Source organism: Chelonia mydas, chromosome 1, assembly GCF_015237465.2.
Source record: "Chelonia mydas isolate rCheMyd1 chromosome 1, rCheMyd1.pri.v2, whole genome shotgun sequence".
In the NCBI taxonomy this organism is placed as follows: Eukaryota; Metazoa; Chordata; order Testudines; family Cheloniidae; genus Chelonia; species Chelonia mydas.
Window position 1 is genome coordinate 37,854,223 of NC_057849.1, and position 12,101 is coordinate 37,866,323.

Genomic DNA, 12,101 nt, shown 5'->3' on the forward strand with positions numbered 1-12,101 from the left:
ACTCCACATATCATCAATCAATTACCACAAATATAGAGCTGTCTAGTGTGGTCATTGGTTGATTATATGTTTTGGTACCTGCCAAAGTCCTCAGAACAAAAACCAGTAAATTGTAGATTTGTATAAACTGTTAGAGATCTGCGTAGAGATACAAATAGGAGAGAGATCAACTCAGCATCTCATTCTCTTCATATCCCTTCCCTCTTCCAAAACACTTTTCATCCTTCTTAATCCAAAACACAGTTTCACCCTAAAACACCCAATTCCATTCTTCAGAGAATACCCTTCCTCAAAAGCCCATTTCACTGAAACTCCTGTCCCTGGATTTATTTCTTTATAACCACCCCCCCATCCAGTTTAATTTTCAACACATTTCTCTCTCCCAAAACCATATTCATTCTGACCTCCCCACCTTACCAGTGAACCTGGGCGTGTCAGTGCAGTGTAGCTCTCCACCCTTTCTCAGGCCTGAGGGTGTAGGGAGGGAGCATCAGCAGAAGCCTAGTCAGTACCTGGTCTGGTGGGGAGGTGCACCGCTGGAACCACTTTATGCGCCTACCCCCATCCAGGCTTAGGAGAGTGTACTTCAGGGAATAATGTCTCCCTACTCTCTGGCCTGTGGGTGGGGCTGCCCTCAGGGTGAGGGGAGGAGCTGCAGCATTGGTAAGAGCAGCTGTTCTCTGCATCGAGCAGCGCTCCCAGGTTTTCAGAAGGGGAATGAGAGAGCACATTGCATGGAACAGCGGGTGGGACAAGGCAGATACAGAGGCTTATTTTGGCTGCTCTTCCCCCGGAAGTAGGGAAATCGGAAAGAGGACCCAATAGGATGGCAATTTTCCTACTGGCTAAAGGTTTCTCAGCAGACCAACAGGGAGAGTCTGAAAATCCATAACCTATGGAGAGGGCATCTAGAGTTGGCAGGTCCTGTTGGCATTTGATTTAAAAACAAAATAAACAAAAACACTAACAGCTGGTGCTGGTGCCAGGTGAGCTTTAGGTTAATGTTGTGTCATGTGATGGGCTGGGAATTAAAGGCTTTCCTGTGTCTGTCATACCATATTACAGGCCTTCTGTGCTGAAAAAATATAGCACTGTATAACACATAATTTCTTCTGCCTAGCCAATCCCAAGGAGTTTCCTGCTTAACGTCTGCTTACCTGTGATGTGCATTATAAATACAAGGGAAGTGCAAGATGCAAAGGCCAACAGGCACTGAAGAGTAAAAGTCTTAAGCTGGAAAACCAATTGACACTGCAGTATGGGCTGACTGCATCTTGAAGTTAGTAGGTATCAGGGAGGAATCCTACCAAGATACTTCTGTGTCACAGTCCCATGATGCACATTCTAACTGAGGAGAATTCTGTCATCAGTGGTGTTAAATGCTGACAAAAGATCCAAAGAAAGTAAAAGAAAAGTCATCTGCTTTGAATAAATCATTTATAAACTTTGAAGTGCCACCTCAGCCGGTGATGAATCTTGGAAACCTGATTGAAATTTTTCACAGAAATTAAACTGAATTAAATAGGGCTGTATTTGCCAAAAAATTACAGTCCATTCTTAGACTGAGGGCTATATGGGGTTATTATAGTCCTTCGATTTATAAAATGATGGACCACTATTCTCTAAAAAGCATTGTCTGGATCTGCATATCAGATAGGCATAGGAAGGAAAGCAATTTTCATGTATCCATTGTGACTGCTCTCTTTTTTCTTTTTTAAATCAAGGACAGAGGGGTTATATTTGGACTTTTAGCAAATAAAATACATTCCTATTAATTTTTTAATCCGTTTAAAAAGTAGAGCGAACACACACACAGTAATGGGCCAAATTTCATCCTGTTCTTAACTGGTCTTTTATTTATGTACCTACAATTTAGATAATTTGCACATCTACAGGGCCAGGTTACCCACTAGGCACAATAAGTCCCTGCGTATGGCTCCCAGCTCTGAGGTCACATGATGATGATGATGATAAGGAGATCATCATGTACATCCGGAAGACTATGGAGCCAGTGGCTTGGCTGCAGCATGATGAGGCTGTCTGCTTCACAAGAGACCCCTGTGGATCCACCTAGGCGTTCAGGTAAGCACCTGGGGCTGCTGGCTCTGAGTTGCTGAATTCAGGTGGCAGGAGGTGGGGAGGGGAAGACCACCACTGCCACTTTCTAGACAGCTGGAGTAGAAGAGGGGACTCAGCTGCCACAACTGCTGTTGGGATTGTGGCGGGGGATCATGGTCACTGCTCAGGCTGCAGTGGGGGAACGAGTCTCTGTTCAGATGCCTGGGGAAGGAGACTTGCCACTGCTATTGATGCAGTCTGTGAGAATCAAGATCCAGTCAGACAATCTTACCTTGTACTGTAACTATACAGAGATTTTAACTGGATTAGAACAACAACAGAAAGAAAAATGACAAAGTAGTCAAGTTAGCACAGTGACATTGCTGACAAACTGTATTAAGTCCCATCTCATTCTCAGGCTTGGTCTACACTAGCAATTTACCTTGTGTGACAAAGTTCCAACCTTGTCTCAGAGGTCCTGCGTGTCCAGGCGTATTACACTAGCCTCAGGGGCTCACTGTGACCCTCCACGTAGCCCTTCTCTCTCTAGAGGCAAGGGTCACAGCCTACTGAGCCATTTTCATCATAAGCCAGCAAGGGAGGTGGGAAGAAGCAACCCTCCCTCGCACATTCTCTATTGTCTCACAGTCTCTGTTATTAATCTGGGAGAGGAGCCCCCTCTACTCCGGGCTTCAGCCCCGGGACCCTAATAGTAGCAACTATTGGAAGCTGACTTTTTGAAACAGGATGAGTACAATTCCCTGGACCACTTCTCCACAGCAGCCCCCATGCGCCTCTAACTGAAAGGCTTTTAACTAGGTCCAGCCAGCCCTTGATTGGCTTCAGGTGTCCCTTTCTAGCTTTCTAGAAGGATCTTAATTGGCCCCAGGTGTCTTGATTAACCTGGAGCAACTCCCATTTGGTTACCACGGTAACAGGGATTTGTTTAGCCTGGGGCTAACATACCTGTTTCTCACATACTTTCCTATAGTCATCTGAACTTGCCCTGTCACACTGGGTATAACTACGTTGCTCAGGGGCATGAAAAATCCACACCCCTGAGTGATGCAGTTTTATGGACCTAACACCCAGTGTAGACAGTGGTATGTCGATGGGAGGGCTTCGCCTGTCGACATTGCTACCGACTGTCTGGAAGGTGGAGTAACTACACCAATGGGAGAAGCTCTCCTGTCGGTGTAGGTAGCATCTTCACTAAGTGCTGCAGAAGCACAGCTGCATCAGTGCAGCACGGTAGGCGTAGATAAGCCTTCCGTCTCCAACCAACTCTCAAATCTTTTGAATGGTGCCAGTCCTGAGTATTACAGACCTTAAAGATGTAGCCATCATGCACAGTCACCACAGTTCCTAAAGCTGCATAGAACACAAGGAGAGCTATTTTTGGGTCATCAGCTTAGTAGAGTACAGAGAAAAAGAATACTAGAGACCAGTGGCCACATGTTACCCGGATTTGCCATACCAAGAAATAGATTCTCAGAACACAACACTGCAAGAATTTCAGGTTTGGGGAAGGAAATAAAATTAGTGAGTGCTGGTCTGCATTTGGATGTGAGCTTGTTCGCTAATTTTGCACATCTATAGCTCTTGGTAGAGTTAGCATGGGCTCTCTCAGCATTCTCATTTGAATGTCTGTATCTTTCATCTCTATTACTAATTTATCATGCATTAGTTCCTCTTTTAAGATTTGATAATCACATGAGTCACCATTTTGCACAGTTTGGCAATATCCCGATCTATTGTTTCTCCAGAGTCTTGATTACAATAGTTGAAAAGATACTATGACTTTCATAAATGACATTTTTTGTGGGTTGACTATGCTTTGGGAGCTCTTCTAGGATTTTACATAGCTCATCCTGGACTGCTGTGGACATATCCAGATGCTGTTGGAGCCTTTGTCCATTGTAGCTAATAGTTGCTCTTATTTTATTTTCCTTTTTACCCAGTCCTGGAGCAATTTTGTAGTTTTTCCATTGTGATCTAAAGAATGTCCAGTTGCTGAACACATCCCCTTTCATGTCCATCTGCTCGGGACATGAATCTGGTATGCTGACATGATTATTGCTTTCTCTTTGGTGGTTGTTCCCCCCCCCATTAGTTTCTGATTTCATATATGTGCAGGAGCCAACTCACTTGTAACATCATGTTCTCTGTTCAGGCATACAGAGAGAGAGAGAGGGAGAACTGAACGTTTGGGTGGGCTGCTAGAGTTCACTTCATTGCCCTTCTCCAGTGCCTAAAAACCGCCCAGCTCCCATAGAAAAGTAGCTGGTGACCCAGAATTCAGTCTCTAAGGACTTTCAGCAAGGATTGCACAGGGTCAACCTCCCCACATTCAAATCCCAAAAGGAATTAAAGACATGAATGTAAGTAAGTAAGTAACAACTTTATAAAATCTTATGATAAAGAAACAAATAATAATTTAATTTTTATAACAGAACGTGGCAATTTTATAAGCCACATACATTGTATTCAGTTAGACATAAACATAAATAAAGAAAACAAATTGAAATCTGAAGAGGTCAGTCCCCACAGAAACACAGTGAGAAGAAACTCAAGAGTTCCCAAAAGCCTAGGCTGCGTTCAGTTAGAGCCTTTGATCACCAGGTCTATGCAGTCTGCTGTGTCTAAAACAACATTTTCCCCTCACTTGCTTGTAGGAATCTTCAGCTGGAATCCAGACAGACTCTTCCTCTGCTGAAATCACGGCTAGCCAGTCTGCTGCCCGATGAACCACTCACTCAGTTAAGTGTCTAGATTTAAAAAAAAACAAACTGCTGCAAGAAAATACAAAGCGGAGACCCCCAAAGAGAGGGCGACTCTTTCCCCCTGATCACGCTTTAAAGAAAAGTTAGTGCCTCAGACTCGTAGAGACAATTTAACTAAAACAGTTTGGCTAAAACCAAGCCACGTTCACAGTGTACATTTAAAATAGAATAAATTATTTTACTCTCCCAATTTCCCCTTCTCTGTTATTAACATTGGTCAGGCTTCCCTGTTGGACAGTTAATAATATCACTAGCCTGCTGCAAGATGCTTCAGAGTTAGGGAGAGCAGACGGCTTTCTGCTCCTGAGCTCAGCTTCTCCCAACTCACTGAGAGCGCATGGCCTTTAGTAAAGCAGCTGCCCTGAACGCTTGCCCTCATGGAGTCTGACCCCACTTGCCCTATTGGAGCAGACCCAGAACTTCCACCCCAGTTCCAGAAGTTCCTCCCCTCCTCTGCAGTCTGATCATATTTTCAAAGATATAAAACTGGGACGTGATGGTTGAGGGTGTCACTGGGGAGCACTGTGGTTGGGGATAAAGAGTTTTGGTAGGAAAATGGGAAGGAAGAGGTGGGTCTTTTCTTTTCCCTTTTCAGAATGGGAAACTGGGACTCTTTACAGCCAGAGAATGGCAGTGTGAGAGAGAACAGTGCTCATCCCTTTGACCTGTTGTTTTCTAGGCCTAACCTCCCTCCTCAGATCTAATTCCAACTCCACCACCATGACCACCAGTTCACCCACATCCTCCTTCCCAATTGGCACATTCCTCCCAGCATTCAACCCCGCTCACCTGAACCATCCCTCTCCCAGATCAGAAACTCCCCAGCCAGGCCCATGCACCTCCCTCTATTCCAAACCCCACATCTGCCCTCAGCCTGAGAACTACTCCTCTTCCTAGCTAACCTCTCCACAGCTCCCCTCCACCCTCTCCTCACCTTCCTGACACCTGCCGATACAACCTCCCGATACAACCCTCCAGACAGACAGAACCCTTCCCTAGGTACAAACCCTTTCCTCTCTGACACAGACACCCACCACCTGGCTGAAGAAGCAGGCGTATAGTACAGCAGTAAAAGACTATGGGTGGGGGGAGGATGTGCAGGAAGTATTTACATTTTGCCTCTCTGGAACAGACCTCCAATAGCTCTCCCTCTGCAGCTGGCAGGGCAGCCCATATGCTCCAGCAGCGCCTTCAGGGCCTGGAAGCTGCAAGGAGCATGTGCAGGAAGCAGTGTATTTTGTCTCTCTAAGGAAGGTCTCAAGTAGCCCTTCACAAGCCTGTATTCCTTTTTCTGTACCTCTTCTTTGTGCTGCCTGCAGCATATCCTTCAAATGACCAATGCTGGCAATTAATAATTATTCTCTTGGCTCACAAAGGGTACAATGCTGCACAGTGCTGAGCACCTACTGCAAAATGCTTGGTGTCTTGAACCTTCATTGGTTTCAGTAGTAGTGGAGAGGAAAAGCTGCCAGGATGAAGCACAGAATATTTAAATATAGGCCAGTAGATTTGTTTATAAAACATTTGAATCTGAAAAGCAACAAAGGCAGATTTACGAGGTTTTATTTTTATTTAAAAAACACAATGGGCTTGACTCTCCTCTCACTTGGTGTGAGGGGAGAATCCAGTGGCTCTTCTCTAACAAACAAGAGTAAGGCTCTGAGTTCACTTTGTATTTGTCAAGAATATTTAAAATACAATCTCCTCTATTCTGCTCAGCTCCGTAAAACTGTATATGTGTGCAAGAGACTGCTGGCGCTTCCCCCCTAGTGGTATGCTAATGTCTAGTGCTAACAGGAGTCCTGTAAAAAGGCCTGTAGATAAAAGTAAACAAACAGACTTTCAGACAGAGCAGCACCCTGCAGGTTGCAGTGTCTGCACGTCCTGCAGCTAGCCAGACAGCCAACTGTGGTGATTTATGATTCTGTGACCTGTGTTTTATACATTAAGTAGATTATTGTATGAATGACTGTGGCTCTCCTTGAAGTCAACAGAATTGCACAGCTTGTTTGTGTTCAAAAGCTAGGAGGCTTTCACCTTGCATTACAATAGCGAAGCTGGTAATGGCTCTGAGTTTGTGGTTACTATGGGCATGTCTACACGGGAGCTGGAGGTACAATTTCCAGCTTGGGTAGATATACCTGTGCTAGCTCTAATAGGGCTAGTATACTAAAAATTGCAGTGTAGCTGTGGCCAAGTATGTATGGCCCTGGATACATGCCTAGCTAGCTTCCCTGAGTATGTACTTTAGGTTTAGGGTTGCCAACCGTCCTGGTTTTGCCAGGAGTCTCCTGGAATCCTACCCTTTCTCCTGGAGGCTACTGACGCCAAACCGGGAGATTTTAGGCGCTAAAAGTCCAGCGGCACAGCGGGGCTGTAAGGCAAGTGCACTGCCTTCCTTGGCCCCATGCCGCACCCAGAAGTGGTTGGCACATCTGTGTGGCCCCTGGGGGCGGCCAGGGGGTCTCCACGTGCTGCCCACTCCCTGAGCGCCGACTCCGCAGCTCCCACTGGCTGGGAACTGCAGCCAATGGGAGTTGCGGGGGCAGCGCTTGCGGGCGTGGGCAGAGCGTGGAGCTCCCTGCACCTCCCCAGGGGCCAGACGTGGCGGCTGCTTCTGGGACCGGCACAGGGTCAGGGCAGGCAGGGAGCCTGCCTTAGCTCCACTGTGCCACCACCTGGGAGCTACTCGAGGTAAGCGCCTCCCGGCTGGAGCCAACACCCCAAGCCCTCTCCTGCACCCCAAACCCAGCCCAGAGCTCCCTCTTGCACCCAAAGTCCCTCCCAGAGGCCTCGCCTCCTTCTGCACCCCAATCCCCTACTACAGCCCAGAGCCCCCTCCTGCACCCAAACTCCCTCCAAGAACCTGCACCCCTCACCGCCTTCTGCACCTCAATCCCCTGCCCCAGCCCTGAACCCCTCCAGTACCCAAACTCCCTTCCAGAGCTTGAACCCCCTCCTGTATTCCAACTCTTTGCCCCAGGCTCAGCTTGGAGCCCCCTCCCATACTCTGAACCCCTCTGCCCCAGCCCAGAGCCCTCACCCCAACCCTCTGCCCCAGTCCGGTGAAAGTGAGTGAGAGTGAGTGATGGAGGGAGTGGGTGGCGCTTCAAAGAAGGGGCAGAACAGGGCGGGGCTGAAGGGTGCGGGGCAAGGGTGTTTGGGTTTGTGTGATTAGACAATTGGCAACCCTATTTAGATTATATGTGTGTGTGTGTGTGTATATGTATATATATATAACACCAACGCTTTATTTTTCATTAACTCTTAACTTGTTTGGGAACTAAATTTTCCTCTGGATTTGGGAGGCTTGTTTTTCATGCCTGAGTATTGTACGAAGTCTTATGTATACCTTGTGAGCAGTTTTGATGTTGGAGCAAGTGCAAGTCTTTCTTATGGTGGTAGGAGACTGCCTGGTACTCAGTTCTTCTGGTGGTGTGGGGTTTTAAGAGTCTGCTCCAATAGCTGTCAGTCCCTTGCCGGCCTGTCTGTCTTCTGTGTCCTGCTGATCAAGTCTCAGGGAAGCATATATTTCACCATCATCTACATCCATTTTTTTTAACTTATTCGTAGTAGGTGTATGTATTTGTGGTTCTGGTGAAATGTATGCTCAGTCACAGCTTTATATTAATGAGGTTTTCATCCACTGAAATATGTTGCTTACTTTATGTAGACGATTTGTCCTGAGGAAATAGTAGTGCTGTGAAGTCTTGAGCTTGTTGGTCATAGTAGGCTTTGGTCTTTGTGCGTGTGTATTTTCTTTTTCAGCTGTTACTCCTTCCACACTGCCAGTGGTCGTACTTCTGGGTCTATGGGCACCAATGTATGTGTGCGTCATCACATCAAGAATTGTCCTAGGCTCCTATTCATGCCTTCTGTCGACATTTCTCTATTCAAGGATTGTTTGCCAAACATTTTCTTTGGGTTTTTTTTTCCAGCTTTCTTCAATAGAATCTTAGTAATTTAAACTGCTGATTTGCTTTGCCATTTGACTGACTGTGTTATGGTGATGATGTATATGAGCGAACTCCCATTCCTGAGTAAATAGCATAAACCCACTGCACATAAATGTGGCCCGTTGTCGGAAACAGCACAGTTTGCAATGCCATGTCTGCTGAAATGCTTCATTGCTTTGTCTATGATGGTCACAGCGGTAGTGTCTGAAAATTAGATTAATAGTAATCTACAGTAATGAGATACTTAGTATGGTTTTTCGTGAAAAGGTCCCTTCCCTTCCTATTTTGCTCCAAGATTTGTTGGAAATGCTGTGTATTTTCATTGTCTCTTTTTGCTGCTTGGGCTTCATTTCCCCATGTGTTATCACAACTGCTCACTAGATCTCTGATATCCTTGGTCATGTTTGGCCAGTAAAGGGTATCTCTGGCTTTCCAGATGTAGGCTTCTATTCCACAATGCACCGATCTAATCCTGAAAAAGTTTCTGCTCTCAGCGATCTGATTATTATATTTTGACTGCCTTTATATATAATGCTATCTTGTACACTAGCTTGTCTTGATAATTCCAGAATTCTTCAGAAGCAATTGGGACTTATCTCCTGATAGCTGGACACTAGTGAGCACTTGTAAATCTTTGTTTTATGTGTCTTATTCTTGGATTCTTTCCAGCCCTGCCTTGAAAGTGGCACTGGTTTGGTTAATGATTTCTATTTGGTTGAGGATCTCATATTCTTGTTCAGTTGTCTTATTTTCATGCTCCAAGGCTGTTCTGAGTAAGAGCTATGTACATCTCAGTTCCTTTCACATAGTGGATATCTAAGATATAGTATTGCAGTTTCAGTAGTATGCATGAAGACATTTTGGGGCTTCTTCGCAGAAGATTTTTTAAAAATGCTGTCTAGTGGTCTGTGGTCTACTCAAATGGTTTCCCATCCTTGAACATACTGGATGAACTTTTCATATGTGGTCACATATGAGATGTTCCTTGTCAATTTGGGCATATCTTTGTTCCACTGGTGATAGTGATCTTGATATGAAAGCTGCTGGCTGTCCCTTTTGTAGGTGTGATGCCCCCAGCCCTGTTCCACTGGCATCACATTGTTGTATATATATTTATTTGTATTACTATAGTGTCCAAGAGCTCTACTCATGGACCAGGATCCCATTGTGGTAGGTGCTATGCAAGAACAGAACAAAAAGACTGTCTCTGTCCCAGAGCGTATAAGAGACAACAGATGAGGTGTGGGGGTATACAGACAGATGAGGTGTGGGGGAGTACAAGAAAAACATTAGACAATATAACTCAGGATGTTAGGCAGTGGTCTCAGTGCATCATCATCCAAACTGTTATGTTCTTTGTACGCATCATGGTAAGGGAGAGTTTTAAGGAGAGATTTGAAAGAGGACTAAGAAGTGGTTTTGCAGATATTTATGGGGAGCTCCTCCCAAGCGTGAGGAGCAGCAGGGACAAAGCATGACGGTGTTTGAAAATTTAACAAGCAGATGATGGAGGCTGGCATCATAGGCCAAACAGAGATGAGAGTTGACTTCCTGATAGCGAATGGGAGATGATAATTAGGGTGGAGATAAGCAGTGAAAAAGTTTGAAAGCAAAGTCAAGCAGCTTATGTTTGATGTGATAGAGACAGGGGAGCTAATGGAGGGATATGAAGATGGGGTGACATAGTCAGAGCAACGAACTAGGAGAATGATTTTTGGGAATTAATTCTGAATGGATATGAGCAGGGCATGTGTGCATTTATCAAGGCCAGAAAAAAGGATGTTGCAATAATCAAGACATAAGATGAGGACAACCTGGATGAGAGTTTTTGCTGTGTATGATTGCCTTTTCATTCGTACTGTTTCCGGATGGGATAGTTGGTCGCCAGCTTCTTGACACATGTGATGGCTGCATCATGTTGAAGTGATCTTGTCCATACTGTGTCTTTGTTCAATAGTCACCTCAGGGATTCACACACTTCTGAGAGACGTAGACATTTTTTGTCAGATACTTTACAAATCCTAAGAGTCTCTGAACTGATTTAATATCATTAAGTGTGGGCATCAGCTGTATTGCCTTTACCTCTTTCTCATCTGGTTGTAGCCCTGGAAAGCCAGCAAATGTCTCATATAGTGTACTATAGTCAATCACAATTTCATCTTATTTGTATTCAGTTTTAGATTTATTTCCATTCTAGCAGACAGATGAGGTTATGATCATGATCTATTACAGATTCTGCCATGCCACCTCTGTGTCTGTAAACCAGAATGTCATTAGTTATGACATTGATCTCTCAAGTCCTGTTAGGATATCTTGGTGGCTTTGAGATGCTTCTGCTCCATGTTTAATCCCAACTGGCATTCTCAACCACCATGATCTATCTGCTGGTGTCCAAAATGTGGTGAGGTAGCTGGTTTCCTTACTGAGGAAACCACTTGCCAATATCCATCTTTGGCATCAAGTTCTGAGAATATTTTTGCTTTTGCCAAGTCAGGTAATATTTCTTCAGTCGTAGATATTTGGCAGTGAGCTTTTTTTTAGGGCTTTGTTCAGGTTGCTTGGATCTATGCAGCTGTGCAGCTTGCCTGGTTTCTCAATGGCTACCATGCTGCTTATGCAACTTGTGGACTCTGGCTTTAGCAATGATGCTTTCTTATTCCATTAATTTTATTAGTTCCATTAATTTTTCTTTTAAGGCAGTGGCTAGTCTGTTAGTTCTGAAGACCCAGTACCAAAAGTAGGGAACAATTATTGGACCCTATCCTGAAGTCACCTGCTATGCACTACAGGACAGGGTCATTGTGTCTGTTGCTGACTAGAGTTGTGCTCAAAATTCTTAGCACTGATTATAAAGTGATATTTTTTTCACATGAGAAACCATTTTTACATTTGCAAGGAATGTATACCTTGGGAAAAGTCAAGAAAATCCCAGATTTTTGTCCAGAGTAGAGAATGTCTTTGTTTTCATCATAAAACCCCTGTTAGATGGTGGAAATCTTGAAATTAGGAATATTCCTGAAAATATCAGTTTACTTACATGAAAATGAATCTGTTTTTCCATAGCTCTGTTGATCTTTGTTGACTCTGTTGCTACGGTCAACAAAAGGTTCCCAGTCTGAAGTGTGTGGAGCTCTTACTGGTGGTCTGCAGAGAGCTAGCAGGCCATATGGTGCTGCTTCTCCTATTTGTTTCCAGCAGCTAAATTTAATTTAAAACAAAATCCCCGTTCCTAATGTTACTTGTCCATATAAGTGATTGCTGTACTGTTGCAGGAATGTTTGCCATCAGGAATGGGAAGTGAGGT